Source organism: Pongo abelii, chromosome 11, assembly GCF_028885655.2.
Source record: "Pongo abelii isolate AG06213 chromosome 11, NHGRI_mPonAbe1-v2.0_pri, whole genome shotgun sequence".
Lineage (NCBI taxonomy): Eukaryota > Metazoa > Chordata > Mammalia > Primates > Hominidae > Pongo > Pongo abelii.
Window position 1 is genome coordinate 80,559,358 of NC_071996.2, and position 15,830 is coordinate 80,575,187.

At 37.6% G+C, this 15,830-nt stretch overlaps 1 protein-coding gene across 4 annotated transcripts in view; it reads right to left on the reverse strand.

The window, feature by feature from the left end:
* Positions 1 to 15,830, reverse strand: part of PDE11A (phosphodiesterase 11A) — a 447,272-nt gene that overhangs the window by 296,838 nt on the left and 134,604 nt on the right. The window contains exons 1-2 of one of the 4 annotated variants that reach the window (XM_054549539.1): positions 2,199 to 2,346; positions 1,497 to 1,640 (exon numbers count right to left, since the gene is read on the reverse strand). The exons of 2 other annotated variants lie outside the window; for them this stretch is intronic. The gene's annotated coding sequence lies outside the window, so the exon portion shown is untranslated. Of the gene's footprint in view, positions 1 to 1,496; positions 1,641 to 2,198; positions 2,347 to 15,830 lie in introns of those variants that run through there. One more of the 4 variants, XM_054549538.1, reaches the window with a different exon arrangement.

Below are 15,830 nucleotides of genomic sequence, written 5' to 3' on the forward strand. Positions count from 1 at the left end.
TCCCCAGGGCCAATAATAATATGGGAAAACAAGCATTCTCATATAATTATTGAGGGAGATTCATTGGTGCAACAATTCTGAAGAACAGTTTTGCAAAATATATAAAATGCCTTTAAAAAGTACAGGCCCTTTGTTTTCACAATTCTATTCTTAGAAATTTATTTATTATTTATTATCACCATGAGTACTATTTATTATACTTAAAAATAGTGAAGATGGTAAATTATATATGTATATTTTGCTTCAATCAAAAAATTGTTTTGGGCCAGGTGCGGTCGCTCATGCCTGTAATCCCAGAACTTTGGGAGGCCAAGACAGGCGAAGCACGAGGTCAGGAGATCCAGACCATCCTGGCTAACACAGTGAAACCCTGTCTCTACTAAAAATACAAAAAATTAGCTGGGCGTGGTGGCAGACGCCTGTAGTCCCAGCTATTCGGGAGGCTGAGGCAGGAGAATGGTGTGAACCTGGGAGGCGGAGCTTGCAGTGAGCCGAGATCGTGCCACTGCACTCCAGCCTGGGCAACAGAGCGAGACTCCATCTCAAAAAAAAAAAAAAATTGTTTCAAAAATAACTTTTTTTTTTTTAGAATTAGGAAAGAAACCATATTGTACAAGGTTTTTTTTTAAATTGACAATATCCCGAACATCACAAGATCCAGAAATGTAGCATATTTGTATTAATTTTTCCAAATTTTTGATAGCATGCTTTTTTATTGCCTCTGCATGTAACTATAATTTTTAATATTATTTTCCTATAGATATACAGAAAATAATTCCATTTTCATTAGCATATTGATACAAATGAGCTTTATATTATTTATGATGGGATGCATAATACATACAACTTTACCCAGAGACACATTTCCTATTTGCACTACTAGTACTGGTTTGTGTCCTACAAATGCAGGAATTCCAATAAATTATATTTTGCATAATTCTCATCTAAAAGCAAAAAAAAAAAAGAGAGAAAAAAAGCATGTTTATCATGGCATATGCTGCATTTTTGAGTATGCTCCTGATAGGAGAGCATAAAACTTCTATTTGAATAGGCATCTATGAAAAACCACATTTTACAAGTCTGATTGGAAGATTTTTTTTCCATAGACTAGTTTCTGACTTCGCACATTTCAAACCTTGTTTCTTCTTCACTATACATATTCTTCCAGACCCACATACCATAGACCACTTTCATATCAAAATGCAACCACTGACCTTGTATATCTGCATCAAGATGTTGAGTGAACTAGGATGGTGAGCAAAAGAGTATTCAGAAAAGCTGTTCCTACCGCATAAAGCTAGCAACAACTTTCCACAGAAGGGACTGGAAACCATAAAAATTATCCTACTAAACTCAAATTAAAGGTATCTACAGCTGGACTTCTTCCCTAGCTACATCCCAAGAATGTCTGTGGCCTGATGAATGGGGAAATCTGACAGACAGGAAGCTGGAAGGGAAAAAGAGTTATCTCAGATGAATATCATTAAAATACTTACTTTTGTTGACTTTACAAAACTTTCCTCCTTCTCATGTTCTTTTGCAGAATGATTTTTTTCCCATCTGACTTACTTTTTAGCATTCCTTGAGGCTTGATTCTGAGACTTCCTATCTCACTCTCCTCTCCTTCTAAAAAATCTTATCTACAATACTGGATTAAATTGCCCTCTGCATGCATGACTCTCAAGTTTATATTTCTAACCCAGGTTACCCGCTTGAGACTAAGATCTGTGTGTATCCAACAGCTTACTCAATATTTTCACTTAGATGTCTCAAAAGCACCTCAAATACTTTATGTCCAAGACAGAACTCATAATTAAACACCCTCTTGAAGAGTTAATGGGTGCAGCACACCAACATGGCACATGTATACATATGTAACAAACCTGCACGTTGTGCACATGTACCCTAAAACTTAAAGTATAATAATAATAAAATTTAAAAAAAGAGAATATATAACAACAAATAATAATAATAATAATAATTAAACACCCTCAACCACTTATTTCTCTTCCAAGAGGAGTATATCTTAGTGAAGGTACCATCTTGCCACAAAGGGCTGAACCCAAAAACCTAGAGCCATGTCCCATACCCAACATCACCGAGTCCAGCTAATTTTACCTGTTAGTTATGTCTCAACATTGTCTGCTTCCTTTAATCATCACTTCCCACTCCCTCACCCCCATCCCAATCCAAGCTACCTTTCTGGGTGTTCCACGGCTTCCTATGGCTTAGAGGGCCTACACTCAAAGCCCTTCATAATCTATTCCCAACACACAGTGGACTTTTCTTGACCCATCTTCCAGCACTCTTCTCCCTCTACATTTCTTGTATTCCAGTCACAATAGATTATCCATGCCCATGTACAACTAAGTTGTATACCTCTGTCTTTGTTCATCATAATTCCCTCATTCTAGAACCTTCTTGCCTACTCTGTGCATCTGTCAGACTCTACTTATTTTACAAGGACCAGTTCAAATATCTCAATAAAATCTTTCTGGACTTTTCAATTTGCTCTACCATTTTCTCTCTGCACTCTCCTCACTCCACCAAAGAAATGGCACTTTATATGCTTTTATAGCTCTAATGCTTTTATAGCTCTTTGTACATACCTCTAATGCAGTACTTTTATATTAAATATTTTTAATTTATTAATTTATTATTTATTTTCATTTAATTTTTTAAAAAAATACAGGGTCTTGCTCTGCTGCCAAGGCTGGAGTGCAGTGGCACAGTCACAGTTCATGGCAGACTTGACGTGAGAGGATCACTTGAGCCTAGGAGTTTCAGGTTGCAATGGGCTATGATTGTGCCACTGCACTTTAGCCTGAGTGACAGAGCAAGGCTCTGTCTCTCCCCCAGCAAAAAAAAAAAGGAGAAAGAAAAGAAAAGAAAGTACAGGGGTAGGGTTAGCTTCAGTAAGTGATGAATAAGATCTTGAATGAGGTCATTAAAATTCTGACCCATCCTCCTTTTATCTCAGCTGTCCCTCACTCTTATTGACCTAAATTGGGTCACGTGGTCATTGTTGACCCAATCTCTGAGGCCAAAGAAAACCAATCCTCTAGTAGACTTAGCCAGAACTTAGCCATATGCCCATGATTGAGCTTTGAGTAGAACCAACAAAGACTAAGAGGTGGGGACAAGATAGTTCTCCAGAGGAAAATCAAGTCCTCCTATCAAGATGCCGAATGTCCAAGATAATAAATGTACACAAATATAAAGTTATTTGAGAAAGTTATAATTAACCTTCATTTCAGGCAGAATTCTGTGTTACTTATTTAGATTTCATAAAATTTGAAATCTACTTCTAAAAATATTCCGGAATTCTTAAGAATGTTAGGCTGATGTTTTTGAACACCTAGCACAGAGTGGTGGCTCCAGCAATATATGTTAAATAAATAAAAGAATCAATTAATAAATAACACAGTCTGTAAGAGGTCTAAAATAATGTATAAAAAATGTCATATATAAAGACATATATTCACCAGGTCAAGAAACCCAGATATCTGCTTTACTCTAAAGTGTAATTTATTATTTAATGAGTAAGCAAGTTGGACACAGCTTGTGTTGGCTTAAAGAAACATTATTTCCTTTAAAAGAAATAGTTCAGAATATGAGCCATGGCTTTAAATTCTTGTCTTCACTTACTAAAATAAATGTAATATGATCATATATGAACCCAAATTGTATTTTGGATTTATATTGATATATAATAGCATCCATGGCCATGATAAAATCAGAGCCTGACCTAAGCTGACACTACGGAAATGCTGACTACCAAGTAGAGTTTTGCCTGAGCCAAAAGCAATGATGCCTATTTGTATTGGTCTTAAAGGGCAGAAATTTTCCTTACGAATATCTCTGGCAGACTAACTCTTGCAAGTTAGTTTGATTCCATGACTTCTCTAACACTTATTCATGGCCACAAGAGCTAGAGAAGGCCATCAACTCAAGGAATTTATAAGATCCAGTGTCAAATCATGAAGAGAAAGTGAACTCCTTGATATCAGAGTCAATATTTTATTTATTTTTCTCTCCTTCTAAAACAGGGCACAATCTCTGGTACAATGTTTCTCAAGAAATAATTCTTGAATTGACATGCACACATACACACAAATATATAACTTTATGGCTTTATATGTTGATTCACATTCTGCCGGCTGTTAAGCTTTCTTTAGGCACAATCACTTACCAAAGGAGAATGTGGGGCAGATCTTCCCATACACACAGCTACCAAGAAGCTTACAAGGCAGGCGTGGGTTGGGGTAGATAGAGGATCAACTTTTACATTATGCAGTCTTTTCTTGTATACAATCTTCCCTATTCTTTGAAGAACAAAACCTTGAAAAACTAAACTGTGTTCTTTTAAGTCAACATGGAAGATCAATAAAAAAATGAAATCTTTTTTCTTCAGGACACTCGCTGGAGTTTGCAGGGGAACCTGAGTGTTGCAGAGGGGGAGAATCAGGACAAGGCTAGCCAACTTTCCTCTGCAAGTGCTACCAGCCTGGGTTCTCTCACAGTCACCCAAATCTCCTTCCTCCATTTGAAGAAGAATAGGAAAGCAGCAAAAATTCTCTCTAAATATATATCAATTTAGAAAGATAATAAAGATAGTAGAAACCAAAACAAATAAACAATTCCTGTCATTGGAAGCATTATTTGTGTAAATTCCACATTAGACTCAGCACTAATCTTATTTTGCCAACATCTCATAGATAGCCATTCTCAATATATGCTTTAAGCTAATTTCAGAAGTGTTTTTTCATTTTCTAGGAAAAAAAAAAGATTCTTGATTTATCATCTGTACTTCTACTAAATTTTTTTAAAGTTAAAAAGGAATTTATGTTTTCCTTCTTGATTTCATGATACTTTAGGGAAAGTTTATAGCAAAATACTAGCTTCAGATGTTCTTATCTGTACTCTTACTGTCTCAGAAACAAATTCTATGTCTAAAAGAATCAGCTTAAGGCACTGGTTCACTGATACATAACTCAATATCTCCTCAATCTTTATGTTATAATTCAGTAGATAGAACACAAATAAGCAAGTAAGAAATTAAGGCACTGAGGGCAAACAGCTCTAGGGAGTAAAATATGAAGCTCACAAATAAGAGATGCAGCAAGTTTCAGATTTTGGTTTGAAAGGTTTAAAGGAAAGGATTGCTTCTCAGATATGCTCCAAAGAGGAGTTGATAATTTCATAGTATTTCATAGCTATTTATTGATTTTGCTTAAGTCCAAAATGTGGTACAGATAATATTTTATTTATTATTATCTATATTTCCTGTTTTTTTTTCCTTCTACTCAGTCTACCACTATTCAGATATTTTGGGGCCTATGTACTTAAAATCCTGGCTCATTCTGAGGACCTGAAGGCCTGGATCATTCTGGTAATTTTTTTACTCCACATCTGGAAATCCTAATCAATGATCACCTGCACCATGAGAAAAATCTCTTCACTGATCTTTCTGCCTCCAGTGTCTCCCTGCTGAGATCTCCTCTTCTCTCTGCCACCATTTACTCCCCAGATCTGACCATGTAGTCTCTGCTTAAATGTCCTCAGCAACTCCCTATTGCCTTCAGGTCAGGGCATTCCTGGACCTTCACAATCTGACTCCAACATATATTCCACTCTCATTTTCTCTTGGCCCTCGCACAAGTGACCCTGACCCACACCTATGAAGTGAAATATAAAACCAAACAATAGCTCTCTTCCTTTCAATCATTAATTTTTAAAAATCAATTATTGCCATGACAGCTAGTCAAACTTTTCAGGTCAGCCTTTGCATTTGAAATATTTTCTCTTTCTTGGTTATTTAGCATAATTTTCAAAAAATTTGCCTTAATGTAAACCTGCCACTTGTCGTACTTATGTCAAATTAGCAAATATTTCCTAAACGTCCAATACCCAATATGAATATCAAGCACTGATTTTGTTCTATGGAAATGTGAAGAGGAAAGACATCCATTTCTTAACTGTTAAGATTATAAAAGAGAACAAAACTCTCATTACACTCCAGGATACCAGACTGTTGGTTCACATTGTCAAAGGTGAAACTGTTCCATTAGGTGCCTGGTAATGAAAGAATTAAGAGTAAAGTATTTAACAGAGGAGTTCCAGAAAAACACATTTTCCATAAACCTTTGCTGACAATATATCAAATCATTGGTAAAGTGGGACAATAAAATAACTATTTTAGTAACCCAATCTTTGCATTAGTTTGTCTACCTTTGAGAAAGAAATACTAACATTAACTACTTTCATAAAGCAAAAGAGTATCTCAAAGCTCTGACTTATTTAAAATACAATAATGCCAAGTTCATTATATATTATTACAGTGGATTTTAAAAGAACATAGCTCGGGCACGGTGGCTCATGCCTGTAATCCCAGCACTTTGGGAGGCCGAGACAGGCGGATCACCTGAGGTCGGGACTTCGAGATCAGCCTGACCAACGTGGAGAAACCCTGTCTCTACTAAAAATACAAAATTAGCCAGATGTGGTGGTGCATGCCTGTAATCCCAGCTACTTGGGAGGCTGAGGCAAGAGAATCGCTTGAACCTAGGAAGCGGAGGTTGTGGTGAGCCGAGATTGTGCCACTGCACTCCAGCCTAGGCAACAAGAACGAAACTCCGTCTCAAAAAAAAAAAAAAAAAAAAGCCATAAGATAGAGGAAACATCAATTGGTAAATCTCATCTAATGAATACTCACAAAGCTTTATGACAATCACTTGACAGAATGTAAAGATTTTATTTATGTGATTCTAAGAATAAACTACACTTTGGTAGGCTGAAGCAGGAGGATCACTTGAAGCCAGGAGTTTGAGACCAGCCTGGGCCACAAAGTGAGACCCCATCTCTATAAAAAAAATTAAAGAATTAGTCAGGCATGGTGGTGCACACCTGTACTCTCAGCTATTCAGGAGTCTGAAGCAGGAGGACCACTTGAGCCCAGGTGTTCAAAGCTGCAGTGAACTATGGTCTTGCCACTGCCTTCTAGCCTGGGTAGCAGATGGTGACCTTGTCTCTAAATAAGAGAAAGAGAGAGAGAGAGAGAGAGAGAACTGTGGAAAACTAATATAAGTTCAGTATCTCCAGTTCCCGTATAAGTTCTGATTCTGACTGAAACTGAAGAATTAACTTTGTTTAAAATAACAGAATAGCCAGGCACAATGGCTCATGCCTATAATCTCAGCACTTTGGAAAGCTGAGGCGGGAGGACTGCTTAAAGAAAATTTTTTTAATTATCTGGGGGTGGTGGCACATGCCTGTGATCCCAGCTACTTGGAAGCCTGAGGTGGGAGGATTGCCTGGGCGTAGGAGGTCAAGGTTGCAGTCAGCCATGATTGTGCCACTGCACTGTAGCCTGGGTTACAGAGAAAGACCCTGTCTCAAAAAAAAAATAAAAACAAAAACAACAGAATAGTCTAAAAATAATCTTGAAGTTAGGTTTTCAATTTTTATGTTCCTTAAAGTGAAGGTGTTTGAGAACCTTGAAAAAGTAAACTGTGCTCTTTTAGGTCGACATGGGGGGATGATTAAAAAAAAAAAGAAATCTTTTTTCTTCAAAAGACTTGCTGGAGTTTGCAGGGGAACTCGAGTGTTGCAGATGGGGAAAATCCAACAAGGCTAGCCAACTTTTCTCTGCAAGTGCTCCCAGCCTGGGTTCTCTCACAGTCATCCACACCTCCTAATCTCCTCCCTCCATTTCGGCTGGCTGTTCCCTCCTTTCCACAAGAACAATGTGCACCAGCCCACAGGATGTCAGCTCATACCCTGTTTTGCTCCTGGCACTTCAAGAGGAGTTCACACTCTCTGGGGTTTAGAGACCATATTTGGAGAGACCACTTTTTTGTTAGCTGAGAATCTCCATTTGCTGGGCAAAATGTTCAGGAACACTGATTCAATGTCTCTAAGATCAGACCTAAATGGATATTTAGTAACTGCATGAATCCTGAGAAGGGAAGACTACTATACTCTGAGTAACTGTATGCTGTAACTGTATTTTAAAGGCTGCATCAGTATTTTAAAGCCTGCTAGGATGAACTTGAAGCTTCATCCGTACCAGGACAAGACTCTTGTTTCAGTTCATAATTCCCATGAAGTGGCTTCTGTGGTTTACCTTCCCTTTCAACATTTGGCATTTTCCTGGGTTTCTTTTACAGTTAATCTCAATTAAATTACTTCAGGAGGCTGTATGTGGGTGAATGTGGGGGTGTGGGAAGAGAGAGTTAATTTTGTAGTTGAATAAATTCCACTTAGAACTTTATAAAGCTTTCCCCCCAAGTCTCACATCAAGCTCACAGCACAGAAATCATAGCACACAGTGTTGCTTTTCTTTCAGTCTGCTCCTGTGTGGGACTCTAAAGACAGCAATAGGATCTGTAAATAGGTTACTGCTGTTTGAGCAATAATCCTACCATTGTATAAGTTATTTACTTAACAAACCAGAGTTCCAGAATAAATATGATTATAATAAACAAAATATACTCCCTGCCAAGAAACAGCAATGAATCACCATTTACAAGTTTGATAGAGTAAGTGTGGGCTGTTCATTTTGTCAGTACCTGTATGTGATTTGGCAGTTAATACTTTAGATTTCTCATTGCTCAATTTAAAGCTTATTCTTAGATAATTCAATTGATCGATTAATTTTGTGAAATTCAACAGCCCTCTCACAATATCATTATATTTGTGCTGCTATTCATAAAGTGACCAGTGTTTCTGAAGCTAATTTTTCTGATAAATTTGAGAAAACAGATTAGAGACTCATTTACTCTTAAACAAGTTCCTTCAGTGCATGTAGGAGACAGACTGTGCATGCTCATAAAATGAAAAGGCCTGTAGCCAAGCAGGCAAGCAGGTATTAGCAGCTGTACAATGGCTACCTTGCAAGCAAACAACCATATTCAATAAAAATACCTGGGTGAGTTGTAAATGAGCTTAATACAGATCAGAATAGACCAAAAAAAAAAAAAAAAAAAAAGTCTTGGCATGAGTCCCGGTATGCATCCTAGGGAAGCCCAGGGTAAAGGCAGAAGCAGTAATCAGAGTTAAAAGTAGAATCTGAATAACTACTCTGAATAACAGAGAATACTGAATAGTACAGAAAACTGAAAAACAGCCTCCATGGCCCAAGTCTCTTCTATCTGGAAATAAGATTCACAGAAGAGTAGAAAGGATAAGAAATCTCATCCCACAACTATTCATAGGGAAGCTACCACATGCACTGTGTAGGACAGCCATGGACATGGCCAAACACAGAGAAAGTAGAGACAGGCATTGACTAACACAAGGCCCAGAGTCGTTTTGGGAGCCCTGGACAAATACAAATGCTCATCCTGATTAACACACCCTGAATCCCAAAGAGGATCCATGAACAAACTGGGACCTACTAAGGATTCACAGAGGATGGTAGAATGCTTGGAGCCTCAACTGGTCTCTGAACCTTAATTAGAAAAGCCCCAGAACTTGCACATGGAGGGAGTCTTGCACTGTGGCTCCTTAGCCAGGATCACCTCCCCTTGGGACTCACATTGTCACAGGCTAATCCATAGATCCCACACTTTTCCCCATCAAGAGCATCTTTTTATTATTTTTTTCTTTATGGATACTATGTTTTAAAATCTCCACCTATCTGGCAGTGAGCCAAGATTGCGCCGTTGCACTCCAGCCTGGACGACAAGAGCAAAACTCCGTCTCAAAAAACAAAACAAAACAAAACAAACAACAAAAACTCCACCTATCTCTAATTTTCTTTTGTTGTCAACGTTCTATTTTATTTATTTTTAATTGACAAATAAAAAGTGTACATATTTATCATGAACAACATGTTGTTCCAAAACATATATACATTTTATCATGGCTAAACTGAGCTAATTAACATATGCATTCCCCCACATATTTCTCATTTCTGTGGTGAGAACACTTAAAATCTACTCTCAGCAAGTCTCAATACATTCAAAAAAGTTGAAATCATGAAAAACCATACTCCTGGACTACAGTGGAATAAAAATAGAAATCAATACCAAGAAGATCTCTCAAAACCACACACTTACATGGAAATTAAACAACTTGCTCTTGAATGACTTTTGGATAAAAGATGCAATCAAGGCAAAAATAAAAATAAATCTTTGAAATAAATGAAAACAGAGACAAAACATACCCAAATCTCTGAGATGCAGCATAAGCAGTGTTAAGAGCAAAGTTTACAGCACTAAATGTCTACCTCAAAAAGTTAGAAAGATCTCAAATTAACGATCTGACATCACACCTAGAGGAACTAAAACACAAGAACAAACTAACCCCAAAGCTAGTAGAAGAAAAGAAATAACTGAAATCACAGCTGAACTGAATAAAATTGAGACCCAAAAATCCATACAAAGAACCAACAAAACCAAAAGTTGGTTTTTGAAAGGATAAGCAAGATCAATAGACCACTAGCTAGATTAACAAAACAAAGCAAAACAAAAAAAAAAAAGAAAGAAAGACCCAAATAGATCCAAATAAGCAAAATCAGAAATGACAAAAGTGGCATTACAACTGATCCCACAGAAATATAAAAGATCCTCAGAGATGATTATGACACCTCTATGCACACAAACTAGAAAAGCTAGAGGAAACGAATATTCTTGGAAACACAGAATCTCTCAAGATTGAATCAGGAACAAATTGAAACACTAAACAGACCAATATCAAGATCTGAGATAGAATCAGTAATAAAAATCCTACCAACCAAATAAAATCCCTGGACCATATGAATTGAATTCTACCAGATGTACAAAGAAGAGCTGGTACCAATTCTACTATAATTAGTCTAAAAAATTGAAGAGGAGGGATTCTTCCCTAATTCATTCTATGAAGCCAGCATCGCCCTGATACCAAAACCTGGTAAAGACCCAATGAAAAAAGAAAACTACAGGCCAATATCTTTGATGAACATAGACATGAAAATCTTCAAAAAATTCAACAATACATAAAACCAAATTCAACAGTACATCAAGAAGTTAATTTATCATAATCAAATAGGCTTTATTCCTGGGATGCAAAATTGGTTCAACATACACAAATTAATAAATGTGATTCACCACATAAATGGAATTCAAAACAAAATCAAGAGATCATCTCAATAGATGAGGAAAAAGCTCTTGATAAAAATCCAACATCCCTTCATGATAAAAACCCTCAAGAAACTAGGCATTGAAGGAATATTCTTCAAAATAATAAGAGCCATCTATGACAAACCCACAGCCAAGACCATACTGAACAGGCAAAAACTGGAAGCATTCCTCTTGAGAACTAGAATAAGACAAGGATCCCCACTCTCACCACTCTTATTCAACATAGTACTAGAAGTGCTAGCCAGAGCAACCAGGCAAGAGTTAAAAAAAAAAAAAAGGCATCTGAAAAGGAAAAGAAGTCAAACTATCTCTCTTCGCTAATGATATGATTCTATACTTAGACAATCCTAAGGACTTTACCAAAAGGCTATTAGAACTGATAATTTTAGCAAGGTTTCAGGATGTAAAATTAATGTACAAAAATCAGTAGCATTTCTATACACCAATAATGTATAAGCTGAGAGCCAAATCAAGAACATAATCCCATTTACAATAGCCACACACACACACATACAAATAAAATACCTAGGAATACATCTAACCAAGGAGGTGAAAGATCTTTACAAGAAGAACTACGAAACACTGTTTAAAAAGATCGTAGATGACACAAACAAATGGAAAAAAATTCCATGCTCATTGACTGGAATCATCAATATCATTAAAATGGCCATATTGCTCAAAGCAATCTATAGGTTCAACACTATTTCTATCAAACTACCAATGTCATTTTTCATAGAACTGGAAAAAACTATGCTAAAATTCATATGGAACCAAAAAAGAGCCCAAATAGCCAAAGCAATCCTAAGCAAAAAGAACAAAGCCAGGCTGGGCACAGTGGCTCATACCTGTAATCCCAACACTTTGGGAGGCCAAGGTGGGTGGATCACCTGAGGTCAGGAGTTCGAGACCAGCTTGATCAATATGGTGAAACCCCATCTCTACTAAAAATACAAAAATTAGTTGGGCATGGTGGCATGCACCTATAGTCCCAGCTACTCCAGAGGCTGAGACAGGAGAATTGCTTGAACGAGGGAGGTGGAGGTTGCAGTGAGCCAAGACCACACAACTACACTCCAGCCTGGGTGACAGAGTGAGACTCCATAAAAAATAAAATAAATAAATAAATAAATAAATAGCCAGAAGTATTACTCAACTTCACACTATCAGACTATACTACAAAGCTATAGTAATCAAAACAGCATGTACAAAAAACAGACACATAGACCAATGGAATAGAAAGGAGAATCCAGAAATAAAGCCACACACCTACAGTCACCTGTTCTTCAACAACATCAACAAAAATAAGCAATTGTGAAAGGACTCGTTGTTCAATGGATGGTGCTGGGATAGCTGGCGAGCCATGTGCAGAAGAATCAAACTGGACCCCTACCTTTCACCATATATAAACATTAACTCCAGATGGATTAAAGATTTAAATGTAAAACTTCAAACTATAAGAATCCCTGAAGAAAACCTAGGAAACACCATTCTGAACATTGGCCTTGGGAAAGAATTTATGACTAAATTTTCAAAAGCAATTACAATAACAACAACAAAAAAATTGACAAATGGGATCTTATTAATCTATAGAGCTTCTGCACAACAAAAGAAACCATCAACAGAGTAAACAGACCCTACACAATGGAAAAAACATTTGCAAAATATGCATCAGACAAAGGTCTAATATCCAGAATCTAAGAGGAACACAAACAACTGAACAAGCAGAAAACAAATAACCCCATTTAAAAATAGGCAGAAGACACAAACAGACACTTCTCAGAAGAAGACATACAAGTGGCCAAGAAACATGTAAAAAAATGCTCCACATTACTAATCATCAAAGAAATGCAAATCAAAACCACAATGAGATACCATCTCACAGTAGTCAAAATGGCTATTACTAAAAAGTCAAAAAACAACAGATATTGGCCAGGCTGTGGAAAAAGAGAATGCTTATACACTGCTGGTGGGAATGTAAATTAGTGTAGCCACTGTGGAAAGCAGTTTAGAGATTTCTCAAGGAACTTAAAACAGAACTACAATTCAACACAGCAATCCCATTATTGGGCATATACCCAAAAGAAAATAAATCATTCTACCAAAAAGACACATGCACTTGCATGTTCATCACAGCACTTTTCACAATAGCAAAGCATGGAATCAGCCTAGATGCCCATCAACAACGGATTGGATAAAGAAAATGTGATATATATACACCATGGAATACCATGCAGCCATAAAAGAGGGTGAGGGCATGTCCTTTGCAGCAACATGGATACAGCTGAAGGCTATCATTCTAAGCAAATTAATGCATGTTCTCTCTTATAAATGGGAGCTAAACATTGAGTACTCATGGATGTAAAGATAGCAACAACAGATGCTAGAGATTAGTAGAGGTGGAGGGGGGAATAAGGGTTGAGAAACTGTTGAGTACTATGCTCAGTACCTGAGTGACAGGATCATTTGTACCCCAAACCTCAGCATTACACAATATACCCAGGTAACAAAACTGGACATGTACCTCCTGAATCTAAAATAAAAGTACAAAAAAAAGATATTGATAAAATTCCCACCAAAAGCACACTAAATATCTTGTTTTATTTAATTTACATAGACTTGTTCTGGTTAAGCATGTTGTCTCTTTTAGTCTTTTTGAATTATTTAATTACTCATGGCCCTCCATCTTTTACCAACACCTCAACTCTTACCCACCACTACTTACCACCACTTCTCAGACTGCGAGGGGTCAGGAGTTCCTGTGTTGGAAATTGTTGGGCTAAATAGCTACGAATTTGCAAAGGACCAGAAAACAAGAGTAGTTTAGCTGCACTGAATGTCACTGTGAGACATCATTTTACCATGTTGATTTATATATAAAATTTTCAAGGTAGTGCTTTTGCTTTTAGTGTGAAAACTGATTGCCTGAAATTGCCCTCTTAGTGCAAAGTTGTATTTGTTCTGAGGCATGACACAACAAATCACAGGCAGTACCCAAGAGACCACACAAACCAACGACCCCTCCACTCCCTCCACACTCAAGGTGGGGCCCTTGCCTCACCCTGCCAGCCGGAGGCCATGTCCTGAGATCCTTGGGGGAAGGAGCAACCAGAGGCAGATCTGTTGGGGCAGGCTGCTCAGGGGCATGCCATGGAAGGAGCTTGAGACTTGGAGCCAGAAGACCTAGGTTTGAGGCCCAGCTCTGACTGTAACACCTACCATAAATGTGATGTTGAGCAAAATAATTAACATCAGCCAAAAGGGAGTAATAGGGATCTTAGCCCCAGCTCCCTATCTCCAAGAGATGTCAGAAAGACCAGAATACCTAAGGAACTGGCCATTCAACACAGCAACCTGATCAGTTCTCAACCTGCTCTATGATGTGCCTGGGAACATAAAATCACTCCTCAACATATGTTGTCTCTTCTTTATATAATTTTGCTTTATTTTCTCCTAAAACTCTTTTGGGAAATTCAAAGTCTTCTAAGACATCTATGTATTTATCTTAACCTACTGTCTTAGGGAACCACAGAAAAAGATGGGTGGAATGTTATTTGAGAGAGTGAGATGTTGACAGAGAGGAAAAAGGAAAGCGCCTGTTTTACTTGGCAGATTGAAGTGTGAAAAACTGAGCATCGAACCATAATAATGAATGTTCTTTTACATTTTTTTTCTTGCTCTCCCAGAACATATTGCTAAAATTTTCCATGTCTGGTCTATTTTGAACTTGGCTGTATTTTGGTATTTGGTGACAATGTCAGAATTGCAGCCCATCATTTCACATTCTGTGAGTGACACCAGATCTATTTTTCATTCAGGTTCAAAAAAAAAGCTCACATTATTTTCATTGGAACCATGGCCAGAAAGCCACCCCTGTGCTCTTGATGTAGTTTAAGCAAAGTGTTTCACTTATCAACTGCTCACAGATCTTCCCTAATTGAAAAAATGCTGAGAAGAACAGGTCTCTAAAGATTTCCCATCACAGAGGGTCTACCACAGATAGGTGGCTATTTGAAAACTGTCTTGGATTGGAAATTTATTAATTTATTCCAGGACTTTAAAAATTAAGGAATATGGCCGGGTACCGTGGCTCACGCCTGTAATCCCACCACTTTGGGAGGCCGAAGTGTGTGGATCACCTGAGGTCAGAAGTTTGAGACCAGCCTGGCCAACATGGTGAAACCCTGTCTCTATTAAAAGTACAAAAATTAGCCCGGTTTGGTGGCCAGCGCCTGTAACTCCAGCTACTCAGGAGGCTGAGGCAGGAGAATCACTTGAACCCAAGAGATGGGAGGTTGCAGTGAGCTGAAATCGCATGATTGCACTCCAGCCTGGGCGATAAGAGAAGGATTCCATCTTAAAAAAAAAAAAAAAAAAATGAAGGGATACTTTTATTAAGTATTTATATTTTAATATCTTTTTGATACTTCTCAGAGCTTCAATTTTCTGAAAGTTTAGGCTGCTGGTGAACTGTGTGGACTAGTTACTATGCCCCTAAAAAATTTGAGAGGCATCTCTTTACACATTTCAACAGAAGAACGCTATACATGCTTTTACAGCACTCTAATTAGAGTGACCATACATCACAGTTTGGGAGTGACCTGGCTTCTTCCTGTTGAACCACCTCCTTTCGCTCACAGTTGGATGATACATTATATGGTCACTCTACCTCTAATGCACTTAGTTATAAATGTCAACCCTGAGGGAGAC